The following is a 16,238-nucleotide window of genomic DNA, read 5'->3' as shown; positions in this document are numbered from 1 at the left end:
ATATACAGTCGAGACTCCTGTTAAATACTGCCACCCACTTTATGCCCACCGCAGTTTCTCAACTGCCTTACATCCAATTCAGCTGTTTTTTTAATGCGATTAGTGCTTACTATATACTCCATCATATACAAAAAAATGAACTAAATTGGTTAGAGGACAGGCTGGGAAACGCAATGGGCGTAAAGTGGGCGGCAGCGTCAAATAGAAGACCCAACTGCATTTTGATATTTTGATTGGTTTTTTCTCAACGGAGCACAGAGGCACACCACAACGCACTTAATCGACTCAGTAGAAAATCGTAGAAAAAAAATGTTTCAACACTTTTTCACATTTATTGCCATAACTCCACAGTGTACGCTGATATCGTTATGAAAATTGGAGTGCAAATTGTAAACTTGCTGTAGAATTGGGGAAAATTTTAATGTATAATACTGGGATGTAAAATATGTTCATAAAACAATAGGGGAAAAATCGAATTTTTAATGCTTACGTGAAAACCGATGCATGGCTTAGCATAACATACTTAAGTCAGTTTAATCAGTTAACTGAGTTGGGTAAGTAGTAAATATGTATAATTGAAGTAACGTTAATAAATATATACTGGTTTGAAACAACTTTGAACACTTTGGGAAATTTTTTGTAGGTATTGTAGCAATATTGTCCAATCTGAACATGGATTTCTTTAAAATTTCTCAGTATAAAACATCAAATCGAGATTTCTCGAGATTCCTCCTAGGAATTATTTTAAAAATTTTCCCAGAGGTGCAGAATGGTACCAGGAATCGATCCCTGAACTTAGTTTTGATGGACATTTTTATTTTATAATAACGGTCTGTGGGAGCACCGTGGCAGATATTGTCGATATCATAAAATGAGATTTTAGAAAACTTGGGCACCCATTTCAAAAAAATTGCTTAGGCTATAACTTTTTTGTTACCTCATCAGAACGTTTGAAAATTTCACTCGATATTCTTAACATAGTATCAATTAAATGGTAAAAATTTTATCGAAATCGGTTCAATACTTTTTCTAGTAAATATCCAAAACTCAAATCGCTTCAAGGTAAACTTTAGGTACTTTTTGACCATTTTTAGTTCCGCTGCACTATTTTGGCTGTAGAACTGGTAACACTGTCCCGATTTTTATAAAACTTTGACAGTGTAATATTGATGCGTTAAACTGTTTACAGTGAAAATTTCAGCCATTTTTGTTGAGTACTTTTAAAGTAAGAGCAGTTTGAATTTCACTATACCAAAAACCACATCTGCTTATTGTGACATAGTGCGCATATATGGCTATAACTTTTTAACGGTATGATCAAATTGAATGAAATTTTGACAAATTACTTCTACATACATAGATTCTCAAGTGGCAATGTTTCAACGATATCTCCGCCAATACTCAACCGATTTTAATGAAAATTTTATGGTATTAGCTACACATGGTCATGGTAAAAAAATTAGCTATTTTGACGAACGCAATCAAAAGTTATGCAATATTTTCTATGTGCCAATTTCATCGTGGACACTCTTTCGTTTTCCAGGAGCCACATCTGCTTTAACTCCTCCGTTAAATCGTGATACTTCGTTATCTTGCCGGAGAACATTGATTGGACATTATGGTCTAACATTACAGCGATACCACAACATCGAGCCTATTGACACGAATGGGAAAGTCTGTAATGATCTCATTACAACTATAGAAAACTGTTTTCCAGAGCCGGGTCCAGCTGGTAGTTGTTACTTGCAGTAGGGTATTAATCTAATCTAATCGAATTTTTCTAAAATTTAAGAAGCTGTCCTATTTAGTAGACCTGTTCACTTTTTTGACCTACCCGTGTCACATCAAATTATCAATTCATATGCAAAAACAAGGCTTCAGTCCAAAAATGAGCCAAATTGATAAAGGTTTAGAGGTGTATCAAATCGATTTTGTGCTTTTTCGAGCATTTTCACGAAAATGTACTTCAAAATCCAGAAAATTGCACCAAAAAGGTACAGAAATACCGTTAAAATATAGTTAGAACAATACTCTACAACTTTGCTGAACATACTACGGTGTTTAAATTGCGTACCGTAAACCGGGGTCAAATTGATCTTCGGGTCGAAATTGATCACGCGTTTTTCGGTTTGGTTTAGCATATTTTAAATAATTTCCTTTCAACTATCGTGCAGTAAGGAACCGATACTAAACGATATTTGCTTGGAAACTATTTGAAGTATGTTTTATCAAACGGAAAATCGTCTGATCAATTTCGACCCGGAGATCAATTTGACCCCGGTTTACGGTATTTCAAAGTTATTCAACAATTTTCGTTAAAAAATCACGAAAAAATACAATATTTATACGATTTTTCATGTAAAAGTCATGTAATTTTACATTGTTCTACGTGACTAATTTAATGAGCTATTGCTCCTATGTGTTATGAACATTTCGTCCAAACATCATTTTGGTGGAGAATTTCGTTTTCATTGACTAATTATCAAAAGTTTGCCACGTTGATACTAAAAGTTGTACAGAGTTGCCAGCACAAAATAAAACAAAGTTACTCATGATTTGAACGTCATTACACTTCTTTGTCTCATCTGAATCAGTTTAAATTTGGTGCAGATGGTTGAGTATGAGATTGTCAATTCGAAGATTCAAGGTTCGAGTATGGAATAGGATTTTTTGCGTCTCGATCAAGCTATAAGTTGATGAAACTACGCACTGCCTCTCATTGCAATTTGGCATCATAGCATTGTTTTGAAACCGTAGAGTGCATAGTAAGAATGAAGTTTCCCTTCATCGTGTAGTTGTGCTGATTTATGAGTAGATAGATAACAAGTAAGCTCCACCCACAGTTGTCTGTAAAATGTTGCATCCAGAAGCAGTTTCATCGTCGTATTGAATTGTTTTAGCTAAATTGATCATTATCAAACAGATGCTCAATATTTCGCCCAGCTGATCTCGTCGACACGATTTATTGTCAACAAGTATAAACTAAATATCTAGCTAGTCCTGGAATGGGCTCAATGGCAGGTCCCGATCATTATTATTTGGGAGATTACGTGTAAGTCATGGCAGATTCATCATCCTAACTGCTACAAGAAAAGATAAAAAAGTTTATCATGTATTTTAGCTTGAACCTGGGACCTTCTGATCCGCAGGCTCGAGCCTTACCATCTGCACCATTTCTGATACTTAAATCAAAAGACATTAGAATACGATGGCATGACGTCTTAATCATGGGTAACTTTGTTTTAATTCGTGCTGGTAACTCTGTGCGATTTTTAGTATCAACGTGACATACTTTTGATAATTAGTCAATGAAAACGAATTCCTACACAAAAACGATGTATGGACGAAATGTTCGTAACACAAAGAAGTAATCGCTAATTAATTTAGTCACGTAAAATAATGTAAAATTACATGATTTTAATATGTAAAATCATAAAAATATCGTGTTTTTTCGTGGCTTTCTAACTAAAATTGTTGAATAACTTCGAAATACGCAATTTAAACACCGTAGTGTCTTCGGCAAAGTTGTAGAGTATTGTTCTAACTATATTTTAACGGTATCTTCGGCATCTTTTCGGAGCAATTTTGTGAATTTCTGAGTAAATTTCTGTGAAAACGGCTAAAAAACACAAAATCGATTTGATACAACTTTAAATCTTCATCAATTTGGCTCAATTTTGGACTGAAGACTTGGTTTTGCATGTGGATTGAAAATTTGATGTGTCACGGAGAATCGTAGAAAAAAAGTTCCAAAGTGAACATGTCTACTATTTAGGTACTCACTAATATCTTGACATCCATCAAGCTGATTTGAAAATTGAGTTCAGATGGTCGAAAAATATTATATTCAACATTCTATTCATGCAAAAAGGTTGAAAACTGATTGACTGCTACGCAGGAAATTTGAATTTTCGTAAATTTCATATTTTTTGAAACTGTGGTGATCAATTGTCTGGTAAAACTAAAAACCTGTCCTTTGAGACATTGGTCGTTGATAGAAGTTCACGTCATTGTTAAATTTTGCGACCTAGTGTAATCATTGCCACCCTATGCCTTATCGGTACTGGACGTGACACTTTGCTTGCTTTGGATCGCGGATGGACAGATTACTTTTTGAGTATTTTTAGCACACTCTTCGTAATACACTCAAACAGCCTTATCAGTTGTATGTTTTGATAGTGCTTGCCTTTCCCCATGCTATACAAGCCAATCAAGGTTTACAGCACCTAATGTTTTTTTTATGATTCCTGCAGGAACAAATTCAGACGGTTTGGACATACGAATTATCGAATACAGAATCAGTCAACCGACGCGACGGATTGTACACAAAGACTCAATTGATATAGAGTATGACAAAAAAGTGGGAGTACGATTTGGCAAATCAATGAATTTATTAATCAGCCTGTAGAAGTTTACAGTTGTGCTAAAGCTCTGTGTACTTTAAGCGTTGCTTTACTCTGTATCCATTACCCATTGCCGTTTGTAACAATCTTACTTTTTGTCGTTTGGAATCAATCAATCATTGAGTGGTGCAGAACATGACATGAAGCAAAGCGAAATAGGTGAAAACATGCAACAGATAAGACTGCTGGAGTCTACTTTTAAATGTTTTGTTATAATTATATATTTGTGATATATCATTGATATCTGCAGCGAATTTACACAGCAGAATATTTTTTGTATATACTACATAATCTTTTTTATATCCAAACTTGGAAAAGAATCAAACTGAACTTAAGGAGGGAATAAATTGCAGTCCTTTAAAAGCAATTCACCGCCGGTAACCGAAAGGTTGGCATTCATTATAACAATACATAGAAATGATTTGGAAAATTACGACAGAAATTATCGAAAATTGATGTTGTCTGGTTAAAAGGTTATTTCAAAATGTATGACAAACATTCTTCCGCCAATTTATGGTTTTCTGAGATCCACAAACGAACATGATAAACATGATTGTTAACAAAATCCTAATGCAGCAATTCCTACCGTTCAAAAATATAAAAAGACACGGACACGTTCAATGCTTCCCAGTAAGCTATTCGCTCTTTGAGAGAAGCACAACACTGGACAACGGACTAGCATACAACGCCCAGAGGCACAGCCGGAATTTTTTCCAGACAGCTGTGGCGGGAATCGAACCCGTGCTCCTCAGGATGGTGTGACTAAATGCTTGGTGACACTAGCCGCACGGCCTCGAAGCCACGATGCCATGTTGTCGATTGTTTAATGTAAGTGTTTTTTTTTATTGTTTTAGATTGACTCATATTTAAAAAAGAATTTTTGAGAAAATGATCTAATAAATCTCGGAAGGATTTCCTGGAAGAATCTAGGGATAAATGGCTCTACCCCATTTGGCATAATGTCGTTTGGCATAATGCCATTTATCCAAACAAATCTTCACCACGCGAAGGGTGCTTCAGCTGTGCTCAGCAGAAGATTTATTAGAGAACAGTTAGACGTGGGTTTAATTCAAGAGCCCTGGGTAAATAGTGGAAGGGGTTGCTCTTCGCAAAATTGTAGGATCTTGTACGACGAAAGTCAGTCTATTCCAAGAACAGCCATTTTAGTAAGTAGGAGAACAAAATTTGTCTGAGTTTATTACAACCCAGCCAGCAATTTGGTTGATATATCGAAATTGCAACTGAAATAGTCACACTTATATAGCACCAAAGAAATCGTATTCAATGCACGAAACAGGCATATACATACTAAAGTGGAGGCCATATCGAAACATATATACGATTACTGCGATTCCATCCATCATGATTTACGATTTCTCGAAAAATTTCTACGATTTCGCCGATTTTCTCCGTCTAAATATACGATTTGCATGATCTTATTACGATTGAGTGTACCGATATACGACTCAAGATTTTCAAATAAAAAAAACAATCCGTGTTCGATGGGAATCGAACTTAGGTCCTTTGATTGAGAACTGCGCGTTATCTCTATTGGCTACATTGCCAAGTTGGAAGTAGAGAGTTCAAAGTGAATGGGATGAAACGAATAAAAATTAGCATGATACGGTGCGGGACTTGTGGTGGGAGCGTTGTTGTTGTGCATTGAGTGGCACCAAAAGTGGTGCCGTGCAAGAGGCCCGGAATTCACATCGTTGTTGGAATCTATACATCACTTATTATACGTCGAAATTATTGCTACCATGGTTGGAATGTGTCGACAACAACAAAAATACAAATTTGTGATGAATACCATTTTTTCTTTTTCCACATCAAACAAATATGTAAACAAAACCATTTACGATTTCCGAGATTAAGATTCGACTATTAAAAGTGCAGTAACAATCATATGCGACTGTAAAAATGAATATACGATTTATACGATTTCATTCATTTCGTATACGACGCAAGTGTGACGCAAACGATCAATATACAACATTGTTATAGTTGTATACGATTTCACCGATTTCCATCATACCTTTAGGTAGCAAGCTCGATTTAGCGGATTCATATACGATGTGAAGCGACGATTTCCACGATTCAAAGAAATCGAACTTGCAGCTTGACACTAAGAATGTATGTTTTTTTTTTCACGATTCTATCCGATTCTGTGCGATCCTACCGATAGTATCTCGCACCTTTTATGATCGGAGACGACTATATGGAACAAAATCGCAATTGAAATTTAATTTGGCATGAAATGCGATTTTACGCAATCATTGTCAACAAATATACATATTATTATACAATTCTGATTAAATATATGAAAATATACGATTTTTTCCACACAATGATTTACGATATGTGGTTGGCTGGGAAGAGACATTGTTGCGATTAAAAAAGAGGTCCCAACAATCCAGGGAAAAACTGAGGTATGCGTTGCTTCTGCATATTTTCCGGGAGACGTTAATGATGTGCCTCCATCTTTGGTCGTGAGTTTTGTTAATTATTGCAAAAAAAAAAATAAACGCCCAAAAAGGGTGCGATGCAAATGCCCAGCATACCATATGGAACAGTACAGATATTAATAAAATATGTGAGGATCTCCTGAATTACATTTTGTCTAATAACATAGACATGTGCAACAAAGGGAATTCTCCAACTTTTGTTAATGCTATTCGACAGGAAGTTTTAGATCTCACGCTTTGTAGCTATCTGCTATCAGATAAGATCGCGAACTGGAATGTTTCTGATGAGGAATCATTGTCAGATCACAAACATATCAGGTTCGATTATAAAGCCAGATCTAATTTAATTGAAAGCTATAGAAACCCAAAGAAAATTAATTGGAACCTCTACAGCTATTATTTAATGAATGGAAATTCATATAAGGTTGAGCAGAACTTGTCTGTTTCACAGTTGGAAAATGCCTCTGATGAGATTATTGATAAAATGATTTCATCATATCATGCTAGCTGCCCAATCCGACAGAGGTCATCCAACAGGGATGTCCCTCGGTGGAATGATAAGCTGGCAGATCTGAGGAAGGAATCTAGATGATTGTTCAATAGAGCAAAAGTTTAATCTGATTGGGTTCAGTATAAACAAGTCCTTATAGAATACAACAGAGAGTTGAGACTAGCCATACGGAAGGACTGGAGACGGATATGTGAAGACATAAATAACGCTCCTACGGCTGCAAGGCTTCATAAAGTCCTTTCGAAAGGCCATTCAAATGGTCTTGGAAGTCTTAAAAAAGAAGATGGCAGTTTTACTGTTGATTCTTCTGAAACATTGGAAGTAATGATGAGAACTCACTTCCCAGGATCGATTCTTTATTCGGATGAAGAACAGGGCTCAGATAAGACAAGATATGGAAAAAATAGTGGATGATTTTGTCAAGTCTACCAGCTTAGTAGAAATGCCTCTAAGCAAATTTCTATTTATTTATCAAACAGGCAAATCTACCATAACAGCGCTACAGTCGCTAGTCAGCAAAATTGAGAAATCGTTTCAAGCCAAGGAAATAGCCATGGTTGCTTTTCTCGACATTGAAGGAGCATTCGATAACGCATCCTACAGATCAATGCGTTCAGCAATGGAAGCAAGGGGCTTGGATAAATGCATTATTGAATGGATAATATCGATGCGAGAGATCTCTTCCGTTCTTGGAGGTGCGCAACTATCAGTAAGATCTGTGAAGGGCTGCCTTCAAGGAGGAGTACTATCGCCCTTATTGTGGTCTTTGGTAGTGGACGAACTCCTTAAAAAAACTCATCAATCAAGGCTTTGAGGTTATTGGATACGCAGATGATGTAGCTATTTTATGACGAATTTGATTTTAATGCTAGTAGAATAGAGTTTAAAAATAGGATTAAGTATCGGTCTGTGTAGTTTTCTAACCTAAGACGGCAAAAAAATAGATAAATAAATATTCTGATACGTGGAAAATATGACGACACGAATCTAGTCAGCTACAATCTGCGTTGAATGTTACCATCAAATGGTCCGAGACGAGGGATTAAACGTAAACCCTTCAAAAACTGTAATTGTACCTGTTACTAGAAGGTTAAAATAAATCTTACTGAACCTTCTTTAGATGGAGTTTAAATTCAGTTTTCAGAAGAAGTTAAACATATTGGGGTCACTTTGGACAAAAGACTGAATTGGAATTCTCATTTAAACAATGATTTAACCAAGGGTACCAATGCCCTTTGGGTCTGCAGCAAAGCCTTAGGAAAACCTGGAGTCTTAGACCTAACATGATTCATTGGATCTATGCTGCAATAGTCCGGCCTAAGATTACTTAGTTTGGTGGCCCAAAACAAATGCGGAGTGCTGTACCATCACAGATTGGCGATATTTGGTAAAGCGTTTCTAGAGCCCTTGGAAATTTGGAGACGTAATCCCAACAGGGTAATAAACTTTATAAAAACGAGTTGTGCCTAGTTGGGGTCAGGTGTTACATCAACCATTGTCCATCACAGCTCAATTGTGACAGGATATTTGACTAGCACCAAATTAAATATAGGTCATACCATAATATTCCTAAATAATGGACGTAGTGGTTAAAAGGCTCTACAGATGAGAAAAAAAAGTAATGCCATTTGGCATTGAAGCCATTTGGCATAACTGCCATTTGGCATAATGCATAACAAATATGCACATTTTTACCAAGAAGGCCGTTCTTTGTGTTATACCAAACGGTATTATGCCGAATGGCCATTACGCCAGAATCCAGGGAAAAACCCAAGATGGAATCAAGAAGAATATTGACGGAAATCTAGAAGAAAATGAGATATCCCGGAATAAATTCTTGAAGGAATCCCATAACTAAAATATTGAAGGAATGTTGGAAAGAATCCCGGGTGAAATATCTTAAATAATCGCTGGAAGAATCCTAGAACAATATTTGATGGAAATACGAAGAAAACCCTAAGGAATCCCTAAAGGAATCAATAAAAGAATACCGAAAGGAATTCCTTACGGAGTTCCAAAAAAAATCTGGAGGAATTCTTGAAGGAATCCCAAGAAAAATCCCTTAAAGAAACCTATAGAGGATCAATAGAAGGATCCCGGAAAAAAATACCGAAAAGAATTTCGAGAAAATCACTGAAAGAATCCCCAAAAATGCCAAAACAGTCATTGAAAGATTCCCGTAATAATGACGAAATCCCCTGGGAGAATCCCGAGATAAATCCTTCAAAAAATTTTGGGAACAATCATTTTTAAAATTCCGGGAGAACTCTCTGGAAGAATTTTGGGAGGGATTGTAGCCACGATTTTTCGTGGCTGTGATGCGTATGGTATGAACATGACGAATGATGATTCCGATCTTTTCTGGCCGCCGGAGTGACCACCGGATGAAGCTGTGTGATTGTGTGATATATCTCGGCTGTTGAGGTTTCCATATGAAAATGAACAAATCGACAAGGATTGTTCGTTGGTGCCAAATCTAGTGCCTAACTGACATGATCGATTTTTCTTCACCGTCCCTCTCTTTATGTTATTACAAAATCATTATCGAAATTATCTTAACGATCTGTTGTAGAAACCGGAGTGACAACAGTAAAAACAAAGATTGAGTTACTTCCAGTTTTTGCATCAAAAGTTGACATTTAGCGTTTCAGATTCACAGATATGTCAGAGTTCCTGAATATAGTGCAAGGCTCCGAAAAGAATCTAATCCATGAATTTCAGAGAAAACTATCTGTTCTAGGTGATCATTATTTTCGGGATATTTACTGTGGAAAATCACAAGAAAAGAGATTTTGTTTCCTCAGGAGTTATTAACGGAATTCCTTCGTGAGTTCCATTCAGTGCTTGCAAAATGAAGCGTTTTCCCCTGGACGAAGCAAAATTTGCCCCTCTTTGACCGACGCTGGTCAACCCAGAGCGGTAGCTGTATACCTTCATTGGCTAACATGCTTCAGAAGCAAGCGGGAGCATGAGCATTCAATTTTATTACTGAGAGTGAGAAACGGTGGTTCATACACCCTTAAATGAAACAACACAGCGCACGAGTAACTTTCACGCAGCGAGCAAAAAGACAAAAGAATTTTCACGCAGATTTGTGTAACACCGGATCAGCACATTTTTTGTGTTGATCCGGTGTTACACAAATCTGCGTGAAAATTCTTTTGTCTTTTCGGTCGCTGCGTGAAAGTTACTCGTTGCGCTGTGTACATCGAGTTCTGCGTGTATGCGTGGTGGCTCTCTGAATCTTTCTCTTCGCCGGCGTATACGGCAATGAATATACTTAGTTTTTATCCCGTTATTACAGTGCAAATAACTTAAACTCAAATCAAATCGATTACAATAGTCACGTACAACATTCCCATACCAACAGAATGATTGTTTTTACAAATTTTGAACAACAAATAAAACCACTGAATCATTTTCCCATCTTCACACTCACTTCAGCAACTGAGCATGAACGATCACTAGTCAGTTTGCTTCACAAACGAACCGACCGATGAGGAACAGCAGTCGCAGTTGGTTCGGGTTTTCTTCGCTCCCTTTGCGTATTCGTTCGTAGTGGTTGCTGGCGCTGATAACTGGTCGTTTTCTTCATATTCACTCAATTTCAAGCGCTGGTTCCATTACTTCCGAAGATGCACCGACAATACCTCCAAAAGTTACACTAAAAGCTCTACTGGCAATTCCCACAGAAGCTTAATAGTTTAGTTGTTTAGTTTTATAGTATATTTTCAAACTAACGGGATCCTATTAAAATTAAATTTCATTGAGGGCAAGGAAACAACCATAGAGTTAATAACTGAAGGATGTTGCACTGGGAATTCGTTTGGGAGTTCCACCAGGAATAAAGCAAATAATATCAATGAAAATTTTCGCAGGAGTTCTTCTAGAAGTTCCGCCAGGAATTTCTGTAGGATTTTTACAGGGAATTCAATCATTAATAGGCTATGTATTGGCCCTAATGGTAATACTTACTCCTAAATGTCCTAATTCTATAACACACACTTAATTCAGATTGCCGGGATATCAGCATTTTTTCATTCTTTTGCCGAGATTTGCACAGCCGAGTAATCAGCAAACAACAATTTTGCTGAGATCTCAGCAATTTTGACAGTTCATTGCTGAGCTTCGGCAATCGTTTTGCTGAGAGTCAGCTAACAAATGTCACTTTTTGCTGGGATATCAGCTGCTAGTTTTACTGAGCAGACGGCTGTGCGCGTTTTTGCCGAGCCCGCAAATCTGTTTTGAGTGTGTACATTGTCAAACCTACATAATCGAATTATATCATTACCAACACTTTCCCGACAACGTTGGTGTTCGGAATAGAGCTTAGTATCTAAAACAACTCCAGGGTCTTTGATTTGATTAACACCAGCAATTAAATCATTAAACACTTTGACGGATTGAATTTCATCCGATTTAGTGTGCACCACGGTGCATAGTACACCAATCGTCAAATGCATTCACCTGACGTAATTCCACTAGAAGTTTCACCGGGAATTTCTGTAAGTATTCCATCGAGAGTTCCTCAAGAAATTTTAACAGTAACTTCACAGAGAAACAGACGTGGATCGCTTCCCATCGACCATTTTTTTTAACGGTTGATTCAAATATTCAGTAGTTGGTCAATTGACCACTCACAGCGCTGACATCGTTTTTGATTCTATTTGACGTTTGCTCACTACCGCCATCTAGTGGTGGCCCGGCCAAACACAATACGTTTAGCATTGGGCGATACCGTTTTTGTTACGATATTTTTTTTTAATGAAGTTACGTCTTACGTCTGTTTCTCTGTGGTCATTTCTTCAAGAATTTCAACGGATATTCCCACAGGAATTACACCGCAATACACGGAAAATGTTAGTAGAAGATCCAACGCTAATTACCTCAGGATTTCCACCGAGAATTCCTCTAGTTCCAACGGGTATTCCAGTAGGCAACTTAATGTGAATTCCCGCAGGAGTTCCTTCAGAAGTTCCTCTTATGACTTTCATTGGGTATTCTATAAAGAGTATCAACGGGAACTCGCAGTATTTTTTTCCAGCAGTTCCACCGTGAATTACACTAGGAGTTGTAATTATAATTTGTAATTGTAATTACTCCATCAACATACTGACCGATATCTGTCAGCTCATCTGCCTGCAGGCAAGATGAGTACCTGAATCCCCTGTTAAAATGTCCTACGCCGTATTAGTACACCGGAATCGTTCTCAAGGAGGCGCTGGTGATATGGCAATTTATAACTATAGCTATTACTGCTCTCTTCATTCGGATGGCGACTGTGCAACTCATTGGAATAAAAGCCTCTAATATGAAGCGACTTATCGGCAACTGAACATTCTCTACCTTATTCTGCTCATAGACAGGTGATCAGCGAGGTCAACTTTTTCTCGTTTGTCAGAATCGATTGAAACCAGCAATAACCGATCGTCGATAGCCATTTCGAGTATCTCCAGCTACACAAGAATGCCAAAGACTACGACTCGCTCAGGATTTACAATGCATCTGGAGAAACCAGAAGCACTAAGGCGGACCGGAAGGTTTGATGTGCTACCTCTGTACACAGAAAATTTTGCTGGGATTTTTTCGTAAAATCTACTAAAAGAATTTCCAAAGAATCTCCTAAACAAGTCCCGAAGAAAATATGTAAGAAATTCCCGGAGAGAAACATACCAAGTGGTCATTCCAATACAACGTCGATGGCTGAATTGAGTTGATCACAGATGTTCAAATATTTCTCTAAATTTTGGTTTGTATGATTGTTTCTTGTCATTTTTATGTGCTTTTCCGTTTTTTTCGAACTTGCTTCCTCATAATGTAATATTTTATAACAGTCGCTTCTTGGACATGTTATAAGGTACTCGTTCCCGAAAAGCATTAGTAATTTGTAATTTATTAATCGTACGCAAGCCTGTCACCTTAACTTAGTATCAGGTTAAGGAGAGTCAAACAACACAATAGTGTTACAAAGCGTACAATGGAAAATTAATAAAAAAAAAAATACAAAAAAGAGCACAAACAACTGGTGTGCATATATATATTTGAGAGGGTTCAAAATGCATTGTGTTCCCAAAAATAATGAGGGGACTCACTAAACAAATTAAATAACTGCGTAACCCTTGATTATCTCACAGAGAACAGACATCCAAGTCCAGTTCCGAAGCTGTGTAAGGAATTTAACGGCCATTTGAAATCGGCAACACAAGTGGCAATAGCGTGGCGCTGCAATCGGTTAATTTCCCATACTAATTTAATTCACCACTTGAAATGTTTCAATTCACCACTGACTGTGGCAATTTGGTGTTTGGTGGCGTTCGTGTTGTCATCGTGTATTGGTTTGCAACCTTACTCAAGTAAAGATTCAAATCCTTACACAACTTTCCGAATGAAATTTGTTCTAGCCTTGATGTCTGTTCTCTGTGCCTTGATGTCTGTTCTCTGTGATTATCTAATGATTGAAATGTTTCATGGAATTGCAAATGAAATAATTGCTTTGGTAATCGCGACGTTTCATCAGAATAACGGTTTACGCTGTTTAGTGAATCTCTTATATATAAGTTACTGCTTAAGAAAATTGTTATTTTTACCGAATTTATCAAAATAAGACTGTGTGCATTTTCCTCAAATAGAAAAGGCTTTTCCCACTTCGTTACGATTGCAATTCGAGGCAACTTCTTCTGGGGATCCAAAATTCAACCGTTACTCTATATGAATTCATGTTTAAAAAAATCTATTATTTATTAAGGCAAGGTAATCGAAAGTTTGATGAGCAAAGAAAAGGGAAAATTTTCTAATTATGATAAATTGTATACATTATTTTGTGTATAATCATGAATTTGTTTTGTCTGATCCTGAAGCAGAGATACTTAGATACAGAGATACCTTCTCATTACTCTCACGATCGATAACCGAGCCGGACAAGTGCAGCCAAGGCTTGTTCCTACATCCAATAAATGTAATGTGATCCACCCAAAATGGTTAGAGGGCGATGCCTTCACAACAGGCATTGTCTCACATATTGTTTGTTTTCCAGTTTTATGCGTAGGCGAAATTGCCTAAAAACGACGCAATTAACATCTAAAAATAAACAAACTTACCTACAAAACCATCCAAGCTGCACATTTTACTCCAATCGGATGCAACGTAAACAAACGAGACAATTAATTTTCCTGGAATTTGTATCCAAATGGTACTGACCGATTCACGGAAGACACGAAAAAACACCATCCATATCCTACTTCCTCCGTTCACTGGTCATTTAACTTCATTGCCGGGATAGCCATCTTTTGCCACTGAGGACCCCTCTTCCCTGTGACGACATATTTTTTTTCTTCACTCATCCACACTTTCTGCCATTCCTGCCACGGATAAACAAATTCCACCACTTTTTTTTCCTCCTTCTGGAAACCCGTCGTCGTGGGCGAACCCAACCAAACCCTACCCACCATTTACGCTTATCACGCACTATTTAGCTCGACCGAATCCACCAAAGCACCGGGATATTCGCTCCACCCGAGGGGCAGAACGCACTTTCACGCCGTAATCAGTGGAACTTTCTTGGCACCGCAGCAGCCAGAAGGTCTTAAAACACACAATTTTTCCGCAGAATCTCAAACGCCACCGACACCGACGACGTCGCACATCTTTCTTTCACATTCAAAGCATCCCGTCGACCGACCGTCGTCGTTCCGCGATATTCTCTTCAAACCAGCTAGCAGACCCGATCCGATTCCGACACCAGATAGACAACGAATCGAAATCGAGAGCTGTCACTCTGTTTTCTGGTTTTCTCGTTTACCTACTCGCTGCTACTGTGACTGCGCTTCAACACACTCGGACTGGGCGCACAAACGAACGAACGCATACGGAATCCGTGTTCTCTGTTGGCCGACCAACTACAGTCTCAGTGGCGGCGGCAGCCTGCCCAGAGCCCGTAAACCAGCCGATGAGCTGACGACGATAACACACTACAACATCTAACGGTTTCTGCTCACAGCGAAACGTGTTTAGGGGCTGTCTATTAATTACGTAAGGCATTTTTTGTGATTTTCTGACACCCCCTCCCCCCCTTGTAAGATTTTTTGTATGAGAACCCAAAAATTTTTGTATGGCGCGTAAGATTTCTCAAACCCCCCCCTCCCCCTATAAACCCTTACGTAATTAATGGACAGCCCCTACTGCACCAGACACCAGTAGGAATGTAGAGAGAGGGTCAGGCTTTAACAAACACGTCCGACCGGAGCGGGCGGTTATCAACATCAACATAGAATCATCAGCGGGACCGACCGACCGCCCGCCCGTTGCCGAGCATAAGCGCATCAGGATGTGTGTGGAGTGTGGATGTCCTACCTGCACATTGAGCTGGAGTTGTTGAGTAACTATCACGACAGGATACTCTCTGTTCCGATCAATCACGGCGTAATAACAATCAGTATTAGGTACATATGATGAATGGAAAAAAGTTTCCCAAAATCACTGAATAATTTGAATACCTAATTTAGTTTGACATTACGAAATGATTCTTTAGTAAACAGCGATCCTTGAAACTTTATTTGTAGTAAATGAAAAACAAATTTCAAAAGAAATTATTTGTTCAATATATGAAAATTCTAATTACTCATAGGTAATTGATACCTTCATGTATCGGTTTTCTATTAAAAAATGTGTTACACCGTATTTGATTATTGAGATCTATTGTCATCAAAAAATCAATAGAGGAGTACAGGAATAACGAATCTTTACTAATTTGACCCATTTGCATTAACATCTGACCCGTTATGCAACTGATAGACAGAGTGGGTGGTGGTTGTGCTCTGTAGATGCAATCGATGGTGTTTGCGTCGATGTGCTGAGTGGGTG

At 37.9% G+C, this 16,238-nt stretch overlaps 1 protein-coding gene across 4 annotated transcripts in view; it reads right to left on the bottom strand.

Annotated features, from left to right (window-relative positions):
• Window positions 1–15,328, bottom strand: part of LOC109419906 (tyrosine-protein kinase hopscotch) — a 103,709-nt gene extending 88,381 nt beyond the window's left edge. The window contains exon 1 of one of the 4 annotated variants that reach the window (XM_029853034.2): window positions 15,178–15,328. The gene's annotated coding sequence lies outside the window, so the exon portion shown is untranslated. Of the gene's footprint in view, window positions 1–14,824 lie in introns of all 4 variants that reach the window. The other 3 variants (XM_029853032.2, XM_029853033.2, XM_029853035.2) reach the window with 3 other exon arrangements.
• Window positions 15,329–16,238: the final 910 nt, after the last annotated feature.

The sequence above is a fragment of the Aedes albopictus genome, chromosome 2, assembly GCF_035046485.1.
Source record: "Aedes albopictus strain Foshan chromosome 2, AalbF5, whole genome shotgun sequence".
Lineage (NCBI taxonomy): Eukaryota > Metazoa > Arthropoda > Insecta > Diptera > Culicidae > Aedes > Aedes albopictus.
This window is presented reverse-complemented; position numbering and strand designations above follow the sequence as displayed.